Source organism: Crocuta crocuta, unplaced genomic scaffold (assembly GCF_008692635.1).
Source record: "Crocuta crocuta isolate KB4526 unplaced genomic scaffold, BGI_CrCroc_1.0 scaffold167, whole genome shotgun sequence".
NCBI classification, from domain to species: Eukaryota; Metazoa; Chordata; class Mammalia; order Carnivora; family Hyaenidae; genus Crocuta; species Crocuta crocuta.
In genome coordinates, this window is record NW_027532406.1 from 2,474,277 (window position 1) to 2,497,533 (window position 23,257).

Genomic DNA, 23,257 nt, shown 5'->3' on the forward strand with positions numbered 1-23,257 from the left:
TGTTTTCTTGTGAGTCTTCCTCATCAGACTGTGAGTTCCTTAAGAAGAAAACCTCCAAGCACTGTGTCAGGCAGTGGTGTGATAGCAGTTGTTCAATAAAGATTTACTGAATTAATGAATAAATCTTACAAGAAAAGGAAGTATGGTAATAGTGAAAAAAAAAGGAAAGCAAGTCTTCCTTATTGGCTCCATTAGTTAAAGAAATATATGCATATTATAAAATATTCAAGCAATAGAAGTAGAGGTTTCCCCCAGTCTGTGCCACACCCAGGGACAGCCCTATCAGCAATATGCTTTCAGACCCTTTTCTATATGTATACAATTTCTTTTTCCAAAAATGGGGTCATGTTGTTCAGAGCCTGTTTTTTAGTTATTATATCATGAACACCCTTTAGAAATGTCTCTTTTTTTCCCCCCATTATTATTTAAATATAAGTTAGAAGAAAAAGTCTTAGTAAATAGGTCAGGGATAGAAACTTAAGGACAGAGTTTCCTTCTCCATCTACCCTTCTGGGAATCGTAAACAGTCCTTTATTCATTCATTCTTTTGTTCTTTTAATTACAAAAGTAACATGTGCACTATATCAAATTCATATAATCCAGAAATGTATAAATAAATAGATAGATGTCTTCCATATATGTATGTGTATACGTGTGTACACAACTTTTAGGAATAAAAAGAAGACTGTACTATACGTGTTGCTTTTTTCACTTAGTAACTCATGGACAACTTGCTATATCAATAGATATATATCAAACTCATTCTTTTTGAATGTTTATTTATTTTTGAGAGACAGAGCATGAGTGGGGGAGGGGAAGAGAGAGAGGGAGACATAGAATCCGAAGCAGGCTCCAAGCTCTGAGCTGTCAGCACAGAGCCCAACGGGGGGTTCAAACTCACAGACTGAGATCATGACTTGAGCCACTTAAGTGACTGAGCCACTCAGGTGCCCCAATCGCATTTTTTGGATGCTTGCATAGTATTCCATTGAATGATGTACCATGATTTAGATGTTTTCTAACCCTTTACTGATACAATATATCCATTCAAAAAATATTTATTGGGCACCAATAGGAAAAAATAAATATCAGTGTGGCGCTCACAATGACAGGTGTATCCCACAATGCTGTGGGGGCCCAGAGGAGACATATAGACTGGGAGGCACATACTTGACAGCACCTGAAGCATCAAGGATTTACTAGAAAGTATGAATTTAAAGCTAAACTTTCCAGCACTCTCCCTCCCACCCAGGCCTTGCATCTCATTGGCTAAAACAAGGCAGGATCCAGGACCCCCAGAGGGAGGTTCCAGAACATGAGCTGAATGGAGCAAGCATCATTTGTGTTAGATGAACAAATTGATTTTGCAGAAACAGGAAATTTCTCTCATACTTCAAGTCCTAAAATAGAAGAAATATGCTGGGATGCACAGGGATTTAGGGAATTTGGTTAATGTTGAGAAGGAAATTTAATGTGCATTTTGAATCTGACAATCTCAACATGAGCTGTTCCTCACTTTTCAAAAAGGCTTTTATTAAAAGCAAGCAAAGACAGCAATCAGGGAATGTTCACACAGTAATAGAATGGAGGGAAGAGAACACTTCTAAGTACTGCTGGTATCAAAGGTGCAGAAAATGGAACCCTTCATGTTCCGCTGGGGAGACTATAAATCAGGCAGTCTAGAGGGCAAAGTGTGGCCTGGCCCAGCCTTCCTCTTTAGCCTCAACTCCAGATTTTCTCCCTGACACTGGCCCTCATGTTCCTCCAGCTCAGCATACTGTCCACCTGAGGGCCTCTACACAGGCCTTTCTTGTCTGGAATGACCCTTCTTCCCCAGTCATCCTTCCGACCCTCAGTCTCTCTAGTCTTCCTACTCACCCGTTAATTCTCAGCTTCAGGGAGGCTGTCTCTAAACCCCTAGTATAAATTAGACTTCTCTGTCTACATTCTCTGACAACTCTGTTCTTTTTCTTCAAAGAAGTTACCACAATCGCAGTAATATATTGATTCATGTAATTATTTGTTTAGTAATAATATTTGTTCAGTGACACAGGATGAGCCTGTGTCGTTTTGTTCATAGCTGAATTCCTAGGGTCTCATAAATGCCTGACACAAAATCACACCCAATATATATGTGTTGAATAAATAAATGCTTTTAGAGTCTCTATCAAAATTGTAATACTGTGTGACTCAACCATCCTACTGAAAGAATCTATCGACAGAAATAGCAAAACTGCACTAAGGCATAGATGCAAAGTGTGCCTGTGGATGCATCATTTGTATTGCAGAGGTTTAGAAAATGCCTCAAGTGGTACATCATTCAATAGAATATTATGTAACCATTCAAAAGAATGACAAATATGTATCTATTACTGATATGAAAAATGTAAAGGGAGGGATGACTAAGTGAAGTACAAAGGATTTTTAGGGTAATGAAATTACTCTGTATGATATGAAAATGATGGACACATGTCATTATATATTTATTGAAACCCATGAATGTACGACACCAAGAGTGAACCTTAGGGTACACCATGTGCTTTGGGTGATAATGGTATATCAATGTAGATTCATTGATTGTAACAAATATACCACTCTGGTGGGGAATGTTGATACCGGGGGAGGCTGTATATGGATGGATGTAGGGAGTATATGGGAAATCTTTGTACCTTCCACTCAGTTTTGCTGTGAACTTAAAAATATTCTTTTAGAAAGTCTATTTTTAAAAAACGTCCTTGAGCCATATATGAAGGATTTCTACCTTTTTAGTTACACATGTATGTTTTCCAAATTTGTTACACTGCACATATATATTAACTATCTTCGTAATTAAGCAATACGAAAGATAAAAAAGAAAGGAAGAGGGGCACCTGGGTGGCTCAGTCGGTTAAGCGTCTGACTTCAGCTCTGGTCATGAGCTCATGTTTCGTGAGTTCGAGCCCTGCATCAGGGTCTGTACTGACAGCTCAGAGCCTGGAGCCTGCTTTAGATTCTGTCTCCCTCTCTCTCTGCCCTTCCCCTGCTCATGCTCTGTCTCTCTCTCTTTCTCTCTCTCTCAAAAAAAATAAACATTAAAAAAAAGAAGAAAGAAAGAATAAATACTATCAGTCTATACTTATAGTCCATACTATACAATTGCATACATGTAACAACCAGATATGCAAACATGCTCAGAGATCTCTAACAACCAATAATAGTATCCAAGCTTTTCCCTGAACATCCCCAGGGCCACACATTTTTATTCAGTGTGGATCCTGCAGCAGGAGAGGAAAGCTGCTCATCTGCAGGAGATTTACTCAAACCTGACCCTGGAAGAGGATGTATCTGGGACCCAGTGGAGGCTGGAATCTGTGCAAGACATCTAGGGAGGGAGTCCTGTGAGCTTAGAACCCTTTTCTTTTTCTTTTTTTTTTTTTTAACCCTGTTCTTTTAGGAAGGCCCAAATGAGGGTTTTTTTCTCACAATTATAACATTTACCTATTTTATTATAAAATTTAGACAATACAAAAAAGTACATCTTAGTAATGTACACATCTTAGTAATAATATGGCATAGAAATAAAAAACATTCTGGTGTACATTTTCCTAAACTTTATAATTTTTCATCTACAAACACATATGTATGCAAAAATATATTATATATATTTGATTGATATATTTACCTATTTTTTGTTTCTTTTTATATACCTTTGGATTGGAACTGACTTCCACTTTTTTAAAGAAACATTTTACTTTGGAATACTTTCATTTTTTAAGTTTATTTACTTATTTTGAGAGGTAGGAAGGGGAAGAGAGAGAGAGAGAAGAGAGAAAGAGAACCCCCAGCAGGCTCTGTACTGTCAGCACAGAGCCTGATGCAGGGCTCAAACTCACGAACCGTGAGATCATGACCTGAGCCAAAGTCAAGAGTCAAATGCTTAACTGACTGAGCCTCCTAGGTACCCCTGGAATAATTTTAGATGTACAGAAAAGTTGCAAAGGGAGTCAGAGAATTCCTATATAGCCTTCACCCAGCTTGCCCTAAAATTAACACCTTACATACACCTAAAGGTCGTCCATGGTCAAAACTAAGAAATTAATACCAGTACAGTACTATTAACCTAAATTTAGACATTGTTCGATTTTACCGGTTTTTCCATCTTATGTCCTTTTTGTGTTCCAGGATACCACAATGCTTTGAGACAAATAGGTTTTCATAAATTCCATCTGCTTCTCAAGTTGCTCCTCTTCTTTTCCTACTGCATGTAGCACTAACATGGAGTCAGGGTTTCTTCCTTCATTTTTTAATCTCCTTGCTTTCAGGTCAAATATTTACTTTTGTTATGTGCTTCTCCATAGACTGCCTTTGGGGGACCCCATAGATATGAGGTCTCTCTAAGGACTCCTTTGGTCAGACAAACCCTGCTCACTGCCCTTTTTCTGAGTAAGGTAAATCCAGCCAGGAATCTTGCCTGGTTAGGAGGCATCTCACCCAGGACTGGCCTGGATCCACTGTGTTCTGGCTTCTCTCAGTGTGCATCTCCCCTATGCTTTCTATTGCAATTCCAACCCCATGACTTTCTTGAATATGTCACCTGGGAGCCTAAGCCTTTACCTGCTTTCTCACTCTTACAATCCCTATGTCACTTTAAAATGCCTCCAAGATGCCTGAAACATTTTGTGATGATCTTCATGGGTCTTCCTTTGAAATGTCTATCCAAATTTTATACAGCCACCAACTATTCTAATCATTAAGCTCCAGATGTCCTTATTGTTGACCAACTTTGGGCNTCAGTAGGTAGGTGCCTTCTTTTATTTTTTCCCCCCCTTCATCTCCCTACTCACACATCCTTCTTCCCACCTCATCAGGGGCACTCTCTATCATGCATTTAATACATATCTTTGGGTATATAGGCATTCTTAAAAGATACATAGTGTTCTTTTGTGGATAGATGTGATGTTAGCGTACATCAATGGTATTATACCATAAATTTTAGTGTATTTCTTCCTCACATGACATAGAATTTAATATTGTTGCGTGGCTCTACATATATCTGTTTCATTCTGTGTGACTTCTGCACAATACCGCAAAGCATGTGTCCACACATTTCACTTCATCATTTCTCCAGTGATGAACACCTAATTTACCTCTGCACACAATCCTCTGACAAATATGCTTGTTTATGTTCCATTAGGGACCTGTTTGAGAGTTTTTTCCAGGAGTAGGGTTGCTGGCTCTTTGGGTAGAGCATATTTAAACTTGTGAAATAGAGTGAGATGGCTTCTAGAATGGTTCTATAAGTTTATACTTCTACCCATGGTTCCTCTTTCCCACATCCTTGCCAACACTTGCTAGGTAATATACAACTTGTCTAACTTTTGCCAATCTAATTAACACAAAGTGATGATATCAGGTTTTAATTTGCATTGCTTAGAATGCTTCTCAGAGATGAGCATCTCTTCACACACTGGCAAGCCATTCTGATTCCCCTTCTGTGATTTCCTGATCTATCTATTGTTCACTTTTCCATTGGGTTTCTGGTCTTTTTCTTGTTGATCTGCAGGAGTTTCCTGTATATTCCAGACAGTAATCCTGAGTCTGAGCAAACGTGATTCCTAAACTCAGATTGCTCCGGAAATGGGCTTTTTCACAATTATCACAAATATACTTTTCCTCTTTACTGTCCATTGATAAACACCAACCATCCTATAATGGAAGAACCATATAGTCTCTCCTATGAAATCCACAACCATGATAAAGGTCTGTGCAATGACCAGCCAGTGCCGACATCAGCAGATGGGTAGACGGGGGCATGATTTAGAAGCCTCTGAACCTGCCTGAGTAGTATACAAAATGAGAGGTGCACCTTGGTGACTCAGTTGTTTCATCATCTGACTTTGCCCAGGCTATGATCTCATGGTTCATGAGTTCGAGCCCCACAGCTCTGTTGGAGCCCCCATTGGGCCCTCCGCTGTCAGTGTAAAGCCTGCTTCAGATCCTCTGTCTCTACACCTCCCTCACTAGCACTCTTATTCTCTCAGAAATAAATAGACATTTAAAAAAAAAACTTAAAAAATAAATACAGAATGAGAAGGACAGAATTGGGGGAGGCTGGAACCACTAACCTAATGGCCCCAAACTTCACATGTATGTGTTCTTAGTCCATATGAAACTAATCTGTTTTTTCTTTAAAGTTTCCATCCGCAATATTGGATAAGAAACAGGGTGAAGGGGGGAAGGCAAGTTGTGGTAGTATAAACTGCTTTATTCATGTTGACTAAAACCTCTGTCTGTGTGAAGTGAGCCTTCGCTAAACCTAAAAGGCTCTATTTTCTCAATAACCTGATACCATCTTCTGTCACAAGCCACAGCAGCTGCACTAAGCTGTGGGCTCCCATGTGTTATTTTTAACCCAAATACTTACTGAGACCCACTTGGTCACCAGTATGTACACAGAAGTGTTTGGAAGCCTGAATGCTTCCATCTACCTCACAAGGATGAATGCCCCATGGGCAAGAAGAAGCATTTCTATGAACTGGCTGGGGAAGGCTCCTGCATGCCCTTGGAACAAGGTTCTTTAGTTAAAGCTGGGTCAGAGAACTCAGCTGCAGCCAAGAAGCCTCAGCAAGGCTTCCTGTTCCCTCTGTCTGAATCAGAGAGTTCATGACCCAACCAGCTGCACAGAGGAGGTCTGCCCTTCTCAGAGAGGCCAGGCCCTTTATGGTCCATATGGAGGCAGGAATCGGAAGAGAAGAGAATGGAGTCATTAATCCCCATGCAGCAACAGACCATGTCTCCCTAGGCTAAGCCATCTTACCCTCAGACCTATACTTGCCTCTCTCCCTCAGCACCACTATCAGAACAAATTCTAAAACCCAGAGAGTGGCATAAACAACCTTGAAGTAGTCAGAGTTTATTTTCTCTGAGCCCCCTTTGCCAGCAAGATCCACATGCTGCCCATTAGGCCATCCCACCCAGCGTTTCTTCCCAGCCAGAGTTCTGGGCGCCTCCCTATCCTTGGTTGCTTTCACCCCCAGCCCAGCAGAGGCCGCTAGAGTAATGCAGATGGAGCCAGAGTTGGCGGGAGTGGTGAAAGAAGGGTTACCAACAGGGCCCAGGGGCTGGCATAATAGCCTGTACTTCAGAAGCTCTCAGTCCAAGCACCTAGCTGTGACAGGCACTCTGAGCCTCCTGCTCAGAGCTCCCCTCATCCCCCTCAGAAGTGAAGACAGAGCCAGAGTACTTCCGTGTTATTATTTTAAGACATATGTTTACTATTTCCATTTTTACGGCTCCTGATATATTTGTAATGCCCCCCCAAATTACTAAAATTGTGGTTTATTTTGAAAGTTTATACTTAGAAAATTAAACCTTGTGGTACTCTCCCCCACCCACTGCTGCATAATGGTACAATTCACAAACTGTATGAAAATACTTTACAGCACACTACGTGTGCTGTTGTCATGGTCTGGTAATGGGACAAGTTTGGGATGCGTGTTTTCTGCAACCAATGAGTGAGACTGAGTGCAGCTCTGTGATGCATACATAACCCCCACATTTAATTTTTTTTTTTTTTAATTTATTTCTAGGAGAGAGAGAGAGAGCCTGAGCAGGGGAGGGTCAGAGAGAGAGGGAGTCACAGACTGAGACAGGCTCCAGGCTCTGAACTGGCGGTCAGCACAGAGCCCGACGCGGGGCTCGAACCCACGAACCGCGAGATCACGACCTAAGCGAAAGTCAGACGCTTAACCGACTAAGCCACGCAGGTGCCCCCGTAAGCCCCACATTTAAGGTCCATACTTGAGGCCCATCATAAATGTGAGGCCCTCCTAGTCCACTGCCTACTCTCCATCCCTACCCTCCATGGACCAGACCCACAGTGAAATATTACACTAAGTACAGAATGGAGAAGAAGAGGGGCCTGTCAGAAGTTACTGGTCCCCCCTCTTCCAGCTCCCAACCCATCACCCTTAAGTGGAGAAATGCACCCAGCAGGCTAGAGAAACATAGCTGGATGGCAAGAGTGAGTTTTCTCTGCTCCCAGCTGTTCTCTGTACAAGTCTCTACCCTCCAAAACCTCCATTCTGGGCCATTACTCCCACCTCGTAGGCCCCAGAGCCTTTTCCTGTAGTTGTGTTGTTTTTCTCAGAGCAGGAAGTCTTCCTGGAAATTCTCCAGGAATGCAACATCCTCCTCCTTACCCAGGGGACACTAGCCTCAGGCGTGCATCCCACCCCGCCCACCCCACCTCTGCTCTGGGTGGGACAAGAAGCCAGAACAACAGGAAATTATCTTTCCAGGGACCTAGCATCTTGCCCTCCGAGTGCCCTGGGCACGCTCTCCTCAGCAACACTCAGAACAAGTTCTTGCCATTGAAGAGAAAACAAACCATACTTCTACAGTGCTGCTTGTCTTCATGTCTCTTTTCTCAATTGGGACTTGGAGGCTGAGCACCATGAACCCCTCCCCCCCCCATCTCCCCAAGATCTGTGGTTTCTGCTCTGGTGCTCAACATTTTCAACCTCTTCCTCCTTGTTCAACTGTCAGAATCCCCATCTTCTCTAGTAGTCATGAGAGATGATAAGGCTAATGTGAATGACCGGCAAGGCCCCCGTTGTGCTTCCTCTCCTGAAAAGGTTGTATCATAGACTAATAGCTCAAGGTATCTTAAAGAGTCTATGCAACACTAGTCCTGTTAGATGCTTCTGGAAAAGGGGTTTGTGGTCAAATATGTTTAGAGGAATCATATACAGATCTACAATCCTTTATCTACAATGTTAAAGTCAAAAAAAGTCCTGATTCCTTTCAGACTCTTTATTTAACCTACTTAGTGTGACTATCTGCAGAAGTATGTGATTACAGGGCCTGTTCCACTCTGCTGGGGATGCTATGGAATAAATAGCACATTCATTATATTATCTTATTAAAATATGCACAATTCTGAATTCTGAGTACATCTGGCCCCAAGGGTTTTGGGGCCTGGATTGTGAACTGTATAAGTCCCTTTATTTATCCTATCTATAGCATTTGCAGGCTCTGAGAAACCTTGTAGACAAGAAACTAACCTTACAGAGCATTCCCAAAACTTATTTGGCTACAAAACTCTTTGTTCCACTTAATATCTATTAATACCTCAAAGAATTTCCATGTGGACACTAGGAAACATGGGATATTTATAAGACTTTAACTCTCTAACAGTGGATTCTCAGACATAGGAAAAGGTAGATCTTCCTGAAAACTCTTAGAGTCTAGGTCCTAGGGATAGTTTTCCCTTATTCTCAGGGCTAACACTATGGGCAAGACAAAAAACTAGAATAGGGAAGACTGAGGCAAGACTCTGATGACTCATGTGGGCCTGGGACAGGGACAGGGCTTGCTAGAAAATCCAAGTAGGACAGATACATATGTCAGGAGTCAAACCAGAGAACCAAACAAGATCCAGGAGGGAAACAGGTAAAAGTTCAGCTAAAGATCAGAAATCAAGACATATGCAAAAAAATTTTTTAAATATCCATTTATTTTTTAAAGAGAGAGAGAAAGTACAAGGAGAGAGAGTGCAAGTAGGGGAGGGGCGGAGAGGGAGACACAGAATCCAAAGCAGGCTCCAGGCTCTGAGCTATCAGCATAGAGTCTGATGTGGGACTTGAACCCACGAACCGTGAGACCATGACCGGAACCGAAGTCAGATGCTTAACCGACTAAGCCACCCAGGTGCCCCAAGACACATGCAAAATTTAAAGCACGCAGGAGTCCAAGTACACGAAGAAAATCCTGGAAACTAAAGCAACTTTTTGCCTCATCCTATGAGCTTTTATATGCCTCCTATAAAGACTCACACCCATTCTAGAGTTTATAGGTAGAAAGACGAGTGAAACTCCTGGCTGGTGTGTTAAAATTGGTGAATAGGCAGTTAACCCACCTAATGTCCTCTCTTGACCCAGGTGGAAGGGATACTAAGAGATTTGTAAGAATAGCAAATTCAGGCAATAAGGACTTCCAATATACTTCTTGTATCTCTGGTCTCTGGCTGCTGGATGTTATCATTCATCAAAATCACATATTGGTAAAAAATGTTGGACTCAGGTACTATGTGTCAACAGGGCCAGCGAGGAGTGGCCATCTTGGCTAGTACCCCTTAGCAGTCCTGTCTGTTAGGTGTCAGGAAACTCTTCAGAGTTAGCTCTGAGTAACTCTAGGATAACTCATTAATGGCTTCCTCTGAGCTCTTAAGGCTGGTGCTTGGGAGCAAGCAGGAGCACACTGGGAAAAGGATGTGCCAAATCCAACGCAGGCTTTGTTGTGACTGATCCCTGCCCCTTACTGCTGTGAGTACAGTATGTTCAAGGCCTTTTAAAAATGTCTCTTCAAAAAGTCTCATGCTCACCTTCTGGCTACCTCCCTGTGCCTGCCCTCTGTGGCTTATTCTCAATCTCAGGATTTCTTGATCCTGGCACTATTGACATTTGGGGCCAGATAATTCTTTGCTGGGTGTACCTGTCCTATGCACTAAAAGATGTTAGTTACCCACTAGATGCCAGTAGCATTCCCCAACTTGCAACAACCCAAACTGGTTCCAGATACTGCCAAATGTTTTCAGAGGGGCAAAATCACCTCTCCCTGTTGAGAATCACTTCTCTATATGAATAAGGAGGTAGCGTGGCAGACTGAATGCCTGGGTGAGACTCCTGTTCTACCCTGGTCTAGCTGGTTGCCTAGAATCCATGCTATTTTCTATAAGACCCTGTAATATTTCTGGCTGAATTTAACCTCTCTGATCCTCAGTTTCCTCATAAATTAGAGAAAAATGGTAATAAATATTTCACAGGCTTGCTGGGAGGGTTAAATGAGGTAATTTATGTAAAAAGATTACAGCGCTTGGCACAAAAGAGCATTCCAATACTTGTGGGTTATTATTTACCCCTGTCCCTCAGGGCTCTATACCTGTTTCAAAGTGACCGCTAACTGACCTTAAACTGCCTTAGAAAACATCTTAATGTCTGACTTTCTCTCTCAAACTTCATTTCTTCAACATCGTCTCTAAACTCAACACTCCAGACCTACTGACTCCTTGCAATTCCAGAAAAGCAGCCAAGATTTTTATGGCCCCTGTGGTCTTTGTGCATGTATGTTGTTCATTATGCCTGGTGCATGACACTTGCGTGGTCATTGGCTGGTTGTCTGAATTGCTCACCTGACTGGGATCTCTGTGAGGCAAGGGATGCTATGTTGCTCTATGTAGAATCTCTAGAACCTAGCTCTGTTTGCGCAGTCAATAACTAACTTTATGAACTGCTTCAGCACTAATATGCAAAAAAAACTCTTTTTCTCCTCCTTTCCAGATAACCATGTACTACTCTTTCCATTTTAATAGGTAATATTTGAAAATAGAACAAAATTCAGGTTATCAAAAGATCTATGGAGAATGGGGCACCTAGCTGGCTCAGCCAGTAGAGCATACAACTCTTAATCTCTGAGTCAGAGTTCAAGTCCCACATTGGGGGTAGAGCTTACTTTAAAAAAATAAATAAAGTTATTACCTATTTAAAAAAAAAAAAGATAAATGGAGAAGAGTAAGTCTCCCTTTCCCATCCTCCAGCTACCTAGCCTTCCCTTCTGGAGGCCACTATGGTACCATGCAGCCTTCCATTGATATACAACTAAGCACTTTAAATGAAGCCTTTGCAATCTAGTACTGGGCTTTCCTAAGTGCTATCTGACTGTCAGGACTCCAGTCTAGGCAGCCAGCATGAGTCTTCCCCATTCTGGAAATCCTACTTTCCACATTTGAGAAAATGGACACAATAGGAAACAAACTTTTGACCCTCTTCAAAGGCAGCAAGACAGGAGATGGCAGATGGCGGAGATGACAGCAAGGGAAAAATCTGGTAGATCTCAGCATGGTCACCACCCTCAAATCTCCTAAACTGTCTACACACGCACACACATACGTACGCATACCCAGAATAAAAGCAGAAGCTGTGGGGACGCTCTAGGGAACATCCCCTGAAGCACTGTCACCTGCAAAGTCCCACCCCCTCCCTTACTACCTTGAGAAATCTGAGGGAGAGGGAGAGTCAGGCTGATCTTCAGGCTTCCTCCTCCCTCCCCAATAAGAGGAAGCAAACTTCAATGCTTAGTCATTTCCCATGGGGTAGGGCTTTACCTGGAGGTCTGAGTCACCACACAGGTGACAGCAAGGAAGAGGTACTCTCCGACATGACACATCTGTCTGCCCCGGAAGGACATTAGCTACTGGGGGTCATGGGACCAGTCTGACCCTAGATGCTAAGAACCCATATTGTTCTGTGAAGGACTTTGGAGTTCCAGGCTAAGGGCAAGAAGTTAAGGTAGAGAATTAAGGCTCCTTTGCTTATCTAATGCCTTTTCCTTTCTCTCTCTCACCCCCTCCACCCATGGGGAACCAGCCATCCTGGCCTGCAGCTCCTAGTACCTTAGGAGACAAAGCCACAACCTCCCTGAAAGGACATAGATAAAGGTCCCCACAGTCCCAGGCACTTTATGGGCTTTCAACAAATGTTATGTCCCTTCTCTTCTCTCTGAGTTGAGGAGAAAGTCTAGGACATGAGGAGCACCAATGAGCATACTGATCCCAAGTAACCTCAGTGCCTGACCAAACATTTCAACCATGCTAGGGACCTCCTGGAGCTGGTCAGAGGTGATCAACCAAATCCTGGGAGAGGCTGGACTCTATATTGGAAATCTTCACTTTGACATGACTTTCACTGTGCTTTCCCAACTGTTTCCACTCCTATTAAGCTGTGTTAACTATAGTAGGCTAAATAATGACTTCCCAAAGATGTCCACATCCTGATCCCTGGGACTTATGCCACCTTATGTGGCAAAGCAGACTTTGCAGATATGATTGAGTTAAGGATTTTGAGATGAGGAGATTACCCCAGATTATTCTGATGGACCCAATGTCATCACAAAGGTCCTTACAAAAGGGAAAACGAGGAACCAGAGTGAAAAGAGGGGATGTCTTGATGGAAAGAGAGGTCAGAGTGATATGGGACCATGAGCCAAGGAATGTGGGCAGCCTTTAGAAGCTGGAAAAGGCAAGGAGACAATTTCTGCCCAGAACCTCCAATCTTGCTGGCTCATTTTGGATTTTTGACCTCTAGAACAATAAAAATACAGTACATCTACGTTCTTTTAAGCCATTAAGTTGGTGGTCCTTTGTTACAGCAACAGTAGGAAACTAATACAGATTTTGATGCTAGGAGTAGGGTGCTGATGTAACAAATACCTTAAAAGCCAAATGGCTTTGGAATTGAGCAGTAGGCAGTGAATGGAAGAATTTTAAGAGTGATAGAAAAAATCTAGGTTCCCTTGAACAGACTTGTTAGTAGAACTATAAATGGTAAAAACTCTGCTAGTGAAGAATGAGAATTAAGTGAGGAGCACAACAGAGAAAACCTATATTGTCTTAGAGAACATCTAAATCATCATAAACAGAATATTAGTAAAAATATGGACATTAAAGATGATGCTGATAGGGATTAGAAGTGAATAATATTTTATTGAAAACTGGAGGAAGGAGGGAAGGGGTCTTTGTTATATAGTGATGGAAAACTTATCTGAATTGTATCCTTCAGTTATATAGAAAGCAGAACTTGTGAGAAGTGAACTTGGATGCTTAGCTTAGGAAATTTACAAGCAAAGTATTGAAGGTGAAAACTGGCTTATTTTTTTCTTTATAGTAACATATGAGAAGAAGGAGATAAATTAAACAAAAAGGGGAGGTGCTTGGTGGCTCAGTTGGTTGAGTGCCCAACTCTTAATTTCAGCTCAGGTCATGATCCCAGGGTTGTGGGATAAAGCCCATCAGGCTCTGTACTGAATGTGGAGCCTGTTTGGGATTCTCTCTCTCTCTCACTCTCTCTCTCTCTCTCTACCCCCCCCCACACCCCTCTCCCCTCTTTCAAATAAATAAAAATGAAAGAAAAAGAAAGGAAGCAGGACTAGTGATTTGGGAAATTCTCAGCTTACCCAGATTTGAAAGGATGCTAAAATTAGGAGATTCACTATCAGAAAAGAATACTCTGGAGAGAAAGCCAAAGGTGTGACTGGACAACCTTTTGTTAATGCCTTGGAAAGATCAAAAGGTCAGAGTATTCATTTTCTCAGAGGACTCTTAGAAAATATTAGGCATGTGGCTCATGTATCCCCACAACCATCTCACCAGAATCCAGAAATAGGGGTGCCTAGGTGGCTCAGTCAGTTAAGCATCCGACTTTGACTCAGGTCATGATCTTGCAGCCCATGAATTTGAGCCCCATGTTGGGCTCTGTGCTGACAGCTCAGACCCTGGAGCCTGCTTTAGATTCTGTGTCTTCCTCTCTCTCTGCCTCTCCTCCACTTGTGCTCTGTTTCTGTCTCTCAAAATAATAAATAAACATTAAAAAATTTTTTAAAAAAAGAATCCAGAAATAGAGGTTGGGTCATCCAGGAAAAACCTATGGGGGAGTCTTTTCTCTAATGAAGTGAATGCCTATGACATATATGGGAGATCCACAGGTTCTTGTGAATTTTATACTAGCAGAAACACTGTCAACTTGGATTGAAAAGGACAGAGGAAAAACAAAATGAAAGAAGGCTGCCAGATTCCCAACATTCTACAGGCAAGAAACAAGATGACAAAATAAAATTATTCAAGAAAAGGAAGAACAACTGAGAGAGGAGGGGCAAGCCCAAATGTTAGACTCTTGAGCCACAAAGGATTGTTCTCAGGCCTTGAAACCTAGAAGAGTTTGCCTAGCTATATTTTGAAATTTCTTAGGACCAGTGACTTCTTTATTCTCCCATTTTCTCCCTTTTTTTTTAGTGAGAATATCTATATTATTCAATGCCCATCCTGGGAAGCAGATAACTTTTTTCTTGCATTTCACAGGTTCACATATGGAGGGAAAATGGTCCTCAGGATGGATTGTATCCAATGTCTCACCCATGTCTTATTTAGAATATTTAGATGATGAGATTTGAGGATTTTGAACTAATGAGATTTAGATGATATTTTAGACTTTGAGTCAATGCTCTAATGGGTTGAGATTTTGAGGAATGTTGGAATAGGGTGAGTATATTTTGTATATGAGATAAGTGTGAATCTTTGGGGTCCAGAGGGCAGGCTGTGGTAGGCTGAATAATGACCCTCAAGATTATCTACCTCTTGAGGAGCCTGGGTGGCTCAATTGGTTAAGTGTCTGACTCTTAATTTCAGCTCAGGTCATGATCTCATGGTTCATGAGATTGAGCCCCACATCTGGCTCTATGCTGACCTTGGATCCTGTTTTGGATTCTCTCTCTCCCTCTCTCTCTCTGTACCCCCTTTCTCAAAATAAATAAATAAACATTAAAAAAAAAAAAAGAATATCCACATCTTACTCTCTGGAATCTGTGAATATGTTAATTAGATGCCAAAAGGAACTTCACAGATGTAATTAAGTTAAGGATTTTGAGTTGGAGGGATTATTCTAGATCTATAAGAGATCTGGATCTTTTCTAAGGGTATCCTTGTAAGAGGGAAACAGGAGGGTCAGAATTAAAGAAGGAGATGTGATAACAGAAGCCAAGATTGAAATGATGTGGAATCATGAGCCAGGGAATATAGGCAGCTTCTAGAAGCTAGAAAAGACAAAGAAGTGGATTCTACTCCCCAGAGCCTCCAGAAGCAACGTGGCCCTGCTGACCCAATTTGGACTTCTGACCTCAAGAGCTGTAAAATAATATGTTTATGCTATTTTATGTCTGTTAATGTTCATTTACATTGAGAGAGAGAGCACAAGTGTGTGTACACAAGCAGAAGAAGGGCAGAGAGATAGGGAGAGAAAGAATCCTAAGTAGGCTCCTCACTATCAGTGCGGCACCCCACATGAACTGAGATCATGACCTGAGCCAAAATCAAGAGTTGGACACTTAACCAAGTGAGTTACCCAGGCGCCCCTGTGTTTTATCTTAAATCACTAAGTTATGGTGATTTGTTGCAGCAGCAATAGGAAACTCATAAACTAACCCTCTTCATTCACCAAGCTCCATACCATTCAAGCCAACCTACTTACTTTCCCACCTCAGGCTGCTTCCATCTTTCTATCTCCTCTAGATTTCCAACTTGACGTTTATAACTAATTTCTCCCACAGGCTTCCACCAGCTGTTTCCTTGGCATTCCATCACTTTCTCCTGTTTTCTGACCCTTCCCAGATCTTCATTAGCCTTTGGTTTATCCCTAACTATACATTAAAATCACTTGGGGGTAGCCAGGTGGTATGAGGGTGGGAGTAGGGGAGGGGGGAGACTTGCAAAATTATTGAAGCCCCAGCCCAAACCTATTAAAGCAGACTCTTGGGAATGTTATTATTAAAGCTCCCCAGTGATTCTACTGTGCATACTATCGTTGAGAACACCTGCCAACCTGTTGCTCCAGGGTTATCAGACTTTCACATGCATAAAGCTACCTAGAGAATTCTGAATGTAAATGCCAGGGCCTCAGGCCCAGAGAGTCTCGTTCAATACATTAGATACTTAGATCCTACTCTTCTAACCAGCTCCCCAGAGGGTCAGGTGCAGGTGGCATTTGGAACTTTCCACAGCCTTCTGTCTGCTCCCTCCCCAAGAGACTCAGCTAATTGATAAGATGAATTCCTTAGATCAATGATTTTCAATCTTTGATGAATATCAGAATCACCTAGGGACCTTGCTAAAAATAGTTTCTCAGACACCAATCCAGTTTTGTTTAACCAGGTTATGGTTAACAAACTCCCCAGGAGGTTTCAGTTCATACTGAAGTCTAAGAATCAATGCTTTAGATCAGTGATTCTCGAACTTGAGTATGTAACAGAATCACCTGCAGGGCTTCTTAAAACACAAACTGTTTGGCTCCACCTCTAGAGTTTCTGATTCATTTGGTCTGGGGTAGGGCCTGATAATTTGCATTTCTAACAAGTGCCAGGTGATACTAAAGTTGCTGATTTGAGGACAATACTTGGAGGGCCACCACTTTATTGTATTGTTTGTTTATTGTAACCTCTATGCCCAACATGGGGGCTTGAACTTGAACTCATGACCCTGAGATCAAGAGTCTCATGCTCTACTTGCTGAGCCAGCCAGGCACCCTGGAGAACCATCACTTTAGACTGATGTTCTAAGCAAAGTGTTTATCTCACCATGTGTCTCTATCCATCCTTTTTTCTGATTCTCTCAGCCATGAAAGAGTCTAGCCAAGGATGAAGGGCTAAGGTAAGTGGCCAAGAGACTCTTGACTTGAGGGGGCTACAAGAGGGGCTGTTAGAGAAGGACTTATGGTAAGCTCACCACAGGGGCATCCTGGTATAAATCTAATAGCTCTCCATGGCCAGGGATGGTGGCCAAATTCCAGTGGAAAATAAAAGTGATTATGATCAATAACTGTTAACTCCACATATACATCCAGCCCCACTGGGACTCAAGGGTTTAGAGCTTCCCTGGCAGAGGCTTACAGCCTGTGATAGTAAAGGGTACGCAGGTGTAGTGAGTAATAAGAAAATCTGAGGTCACCTTTGTCAGCAAAGTAATTAGGGGGAAAGCCAAGCTGAAGCTATAGAGCCCTGCTTGTCAGTGGTGTTGATCTAGGCTTATACGCACACTTGGAGAGGAGAGCTAATGAAACCAAAGGAGCAAAGATGGGAAGAGCCAGGTGAGAAAGTCATTCCCTGTACTTTTTATTAAGAGAGAGTGAAAAAATTAAAGGCAACTGGCAGTCCATAACTGACAGGGGGATGTAAGGATTGGGCTGTGAACCCAAACAGCCAAAGTTCTTACAAAATCCACTTTATTTTCACACTCTGCATGCAGAATTTGGTTATGTGCTAAGTTCACATGACCTGCTCAAACACCAGAAGTCACGTCTCAGTTTTAGGAAGCCAGAAGGCAAATAGTTAGATCCAGTCTGCTGATCCCTTTATACATAGTACAGGCCCATTCACTAACTCACTGGCAGTAAATCACAGGACTGGCAGGTTTGGGAGAAGTTCCTACAGTCAGAACCACAGTCACAAGGCTGAACAGATTTGGGGTATTTAGGGAATAAGCATTAACCCCTGCAGGTTTGGATAACATCGCCACTGGTGATTTTGGTCATCAGGATGTTCTCCAGTTGGGTGGACAGAGTCACAGAGGCCATCAGCAGGTCTAACTTACCCTGTAGATGCTGATACCCCAAATTCCACCAGAAATGACTCTAGTTTGTCCAAGTGCCTAGTAGATATAGCTTTAGGGAAATCACTTATGGTAGAACATCAGCTGTAAAAGTATACAGTATGTTACCTGTCTAAAGACAGAAGCCTAAGCCAAATGATACCTTCTTCTTTCACCCCCAAACCAGGCACCAAGTCAATCCTATCTTCACAAAATCTCCCATATCTGCACTCTCTCCTCACACCCAACTGCTGCTGCCCTGGCTCATACCCTCTTCAGTTCCCACCTAGCTCAGTTTAGTGGTCTCTGAACTGGCTTTCCCTGCTCATAATATCAGCTAGGCCCAAGAATCTTCTTTTAATCCATCTTTCACACTGTTGCCACATGCTCCAAACTTTTTAATGATTCTCCACCATAATAAAGTCCAAAGTCCTTTCTGTGGCAGTCAAGGTCCCCTAGGCCCATAGGTCCCAGCTCTCACCAATTCCTCCAGACAAATCACCTCTACAGAACTGGCTTTATATCCCATCTACTTTTTCTTTTTTTCTACTGCGTTCTCCTTTCTCTTTACCTTTGCACCTGCTATTTCCTCTGCTCAGATTGTCATTTCCCCCTTCTGTATTTGCCCTCCAAGACTCAACTCTTAGGCATCCATTCCCATCTTACACATCTGACTCATAGCTATGCTCTCACTGTACTCCATTCATCTGCTTGTCTGTTTCCCCACTTAACGTTTATCCCACTGAAGCTGAGACTGGGGCTTTTACCTCCACACCCAGTACATAGTATAGTGCCAGGCCTGTAACCAATTCTCAATAAATGTTTGTTAACTAAATGAGAAAGATAAATCAATGAATCAACAACTATCTTGAATCTTTGCCCAGGCCCCAAACTTCAACTTGCCCTTAGTGCCCTTCTTTAGAAGTCCTTTAAAAAAAATGCAAACATCCTTGGGCTGGTAGCATATTAAAGTTAATGAGTTATTTTAGACTTTAACTAGGTGATCAGGCAGAATGAGGGCACACACACACACACACACACACACACACACACACACACGCCCAAGGAAAGAAGTATAAAGGCAAGTGTAGAGAGGGCACCAGAGACAAAGAAAAACTTAAGCCCCATTGCCTTTTAAATGCAAATAATCCTGCCTCATATGTACATACAGTTTACAAAGAATTCTCACATACCTTATCTATGATGCCTGAAACCAGATCGGTAGGTTGGATGGGTGTTATTAACTACATCGTACATACAAGGCTTGAAGAGATTTGTAACACCCCAGGAAAAGGCTTATGACAAAGTAGTCAAAGGAAAAGAACAAGATACAAAATTATGTATAGAACGTGAACACAACTATGTAAAAAAGAACACAACTATTTAAAAAGGAAATAAATACATCAGAATGCATTCATTCAATAAATATTTATTAAATGTCTGCTATATTCTTGACATTATGCTAAGTGCTGGGGATATAGTAGTGATCAAAAACACATTGCCTCTCATGGAGGTTACAATTTGGTGGGGAAAAGCAAACATTAATCAAATGATGATGTAGCAAAGATAAAATTGCAGCAGTTACAAGTATGTCAAAGAGGTGGTACTTGTTGCCTTGAGACTATAGACAAAATAGAAGGATTTTATATAGATATAGGCAGCCCAGGAAAGACTGCCTTAAAGAAATGATCTCTGAAGCACACGGAAGAACTTAACTAGTCAAAGAAAGCCCCAGGCAGAAGAAACATCATGAACAAGGGCTCTGTGGTGAGAGAGAGACTGATGAGTAAGAGAATGGCTGAGTAGGGCAAGACTGGGAGAGGGTGGTGCCAGTGGAGCTAGAGAGGAAGTAGGGGCCAGAGACTGCCCAAACCAGCCTGCAAATGAACAACTGAAGTCATTAGGCACACTTACATTTTCAAAAGATTTCTCCAGAATGAATTGGTGGGGGTATGGGAGAGAGTGGAGGGAAACTGTGGGGGAAGCCAGCTGGGAAGCTATTGCGGTAGTCCTTGTAGGAGCTAATGGTGACTTAGGCTCAACAAATGGTGGTGGTGCAAATGGAGAGAAATGGGTAACTTCAAGGGCTATGAGGCAAATTGCCAGGATGAGATGGGGGGAACAAGAGGAGAAAAGCATTGGAATATCTTTTAGGTTTCTGGATGTGAATGGAGGTGGTACCATCACTTGAGGGAGAGGGTGATGGAAGAAGTTCATCAGGTTGGGGCCTGAAGACAGGAACAATTTGGGGGCAGGTTGTTTGAAGTGCCCTATAGGTGACAGTCAGAAGGAAGTGTCAAGTAGACAGCAGAAAATAAGGGTAGGTCTGGCTGGGAATAAGCATTTGTAAGTCAACTGTTCATTGTGGTTGTTTAAGCCTGTGTGTGAATGAAACTGTGGGAGAGAAAGTTGGGAACAGGAGAAGGTCTAGGATGAGAACTTAGGGAATCCAATATTTGGGGCCAAGTAGAAGAGGTTGCTTGCAAAGAAAACCCAAGAAACCAGAGAGATGTTAACAGCAACTATGAAATGCGATGGAAGGAAACATTTTACTTTTATAGTTGCTTTTATAAGTGGGTAGAAAATTGTAGTTAAGGAAAAAAAAAACTTTTTATGGCTCCTTGACCTTAATTAACTTTCTAGATTTTGAAAAATAGTACCTGAGGGCAAGAGGTGAGATTCAAAATATCTAACTACTAGGACTTCAGGGCACCAACACTGGATGGTAGCTGAAGGAGGGAGGAGTCTCAGAAGCCCCTGCCCAACTTTAACCCTATGGTTGCTGGATCATGAGGTGGAAAGAAGCTAGGTGGCAGGAGGCCACATGGAAAGGATCTTGGAACAGCAGCTATTTCTGATTATCAGCCCTGCTTAAGGATCCTCATCAACTGGCTCTCACCAGCTCCTTGCCCCCACTACTCTCTGCCTGCTAGTCACCAACCCTCAAACTCTTTTCTCTACTGCAGTGGTTTATTTATCATTTCTTCCCTTTTTTTAAAGCAATCTCCACACCAAATGTGGGGCTCTAACTCATGACTCTAAGATCAAGAGTTGTATGCTCCACCGACTAAGCCAGCCAGGTACCCCTATTCATCATTTCTTAGGAACGCCTTGCCTTTTCGTGTCTTCATGATCTTCCCTATGCATAGAATGCCTTTCTCCTCCTTCTTTGCATTTTTATAGGCCCAGGCAAAATATCACCTGCTCTATAGTCTTCCTTGACCTCCCAAGGCAGAATTAATTGTTTCCTCATCATTGTTTCATATACTGTATACATACTTTTATTATAGCATTTATCACATTGAATTGCAGCCTTGGTTCGTCTCTTTCACAAAGCCATGAACTCCTGGAGGACTAGGACTGTGTTCTGCTCATTCTTGTATCCCCAGCATCTAAAACAATGTCTGGTGTTCAGGTACTTAATTTTTTTTTTAAGGTTGTTAAATGATTCTCAATGATACTGCAAGGTCAGGGGCTCCTCGACTGTCTTTTCTCCCCATTTTCTATTTAAAACTCATCAACAGGCCACCTGGGTGGCTCTGTGGGCTAAGCATCCAACTTTGGCTCAGGTCATGATCTCGCGGTTTATGGGTTCGAGCCCCATGTCAGGCTCTGTGCTGGCAGCTCAGAGGAGCACAGAGGAGGCAGGGGCGGGGAGCCCCACAGGGGGCTCAGCTTGATCTCACAGCTGTGAGATTATGACCATGAGATCATGACCTGAGCTTAAATCAAAGGTCCAATGCTTAACAGGTACCTGTATAGTACTGTTATTTTAAAAACACCTGAGCAACTTTACCCACTGTGTCTGATTCAAAAGGAAGGTTCAAATGTTTGCTGCTGGGGAGGAAGATGGACACATTGGGGGTAAGTGTGGAGGGGTAAATAGGGTGTGGTTATTGTAGGGGGTTGGCTTGGGAAAGGCAGAGCATAAGTGGAAATCAAGTTGAGTCCTCCTAATAGAATGGGCCACAGAATATTTCAGAAGGAGGGCTTCTGGTGAAAACGGAAACCACTTCAATGAAATCAGGTTTCAGGAAAAAAAAAAAAAAAGGATGAGGTTAGTTTGAGAAGAGTGAAATTTTACTTTGAAACTAGTGGCTGAGTGTGGTCTCCTCACTTGGCCTGGGAGTTTTTTAATAGGAAAGAGTTATAATAAAGGCAGGGGTGGAAATTTTGATATTCTTAGCCTGGAAACCCAGCATCTCTGAAGCAAGGAGCTTGACAGGGGGCTGTTCTCCCTTTCCCAGGTTGGCCCTACTGGGAAGTCATATGTCTTAGTGCTGGCCCTGTGTTTTCTCAAGCCAGTTGAACCCAGCTGAACCCTGTCTCTGCCACTTACCAGCTGTGATGCCTTGGGCAAGTCACTCAATCTTCCTCTGTGCTTCCATTTTCTCTACTGTAAAATAGGGCCAGTGATAGCACCTTCCTCATAGAACTGTTGTGAGGATTAAACCAGATACTGTCCAATATAGGTGTGCCTGGGTGGTTCAGTCAGTAGAGCATGTGATTCTTGATCTTGAGTCATGAGTTCAAGCCTCATGTTGGGCATAGAACTTACTTAAAAAAGCAAAACAAAAAACAAAAACAAAACACAGTGTTCAATACATAGTGAGGACTAGAAGAAGGCAGTCCCTAAGGTGAGTGACGGGTAAATATCTGGAGCCCTGAAACTGGTTGCTGGAGACCTGGCTGTTCTCTGATAGCCTTGAGTGAGATTAGGGAAGAGATAGCAGCTGGCAGGGGAAGGGGGAGTCAGGTCAGGGTGGTGGCTGGGAAATGGTCTGAAAAGAACCGTGTCATTGCTCAACCCCACCAGTGGGGCTCACACTTCCTGTTTTCAGTGTCTGTGAGCCCAGATGCTGGAGCTGCTCATGTTGGAACAAGATCTTTCTTGGCCCCTCGGGGGAAATGCAGAGGCTTAGAAGCAACTCAGCCTGGGCTGGGTCTCTTAGCTTCACATCATGCCTTTTCTTTCCTGGCAAGTTTCAGCTCCCACAAAACCCACAAATGCAATCCTGGAGTGGAAGAGAGGGGGCTCCCACTCAATTTTATAGTTTTATAGTAGTAGCCATCATTTTTGTGCCTTTATTA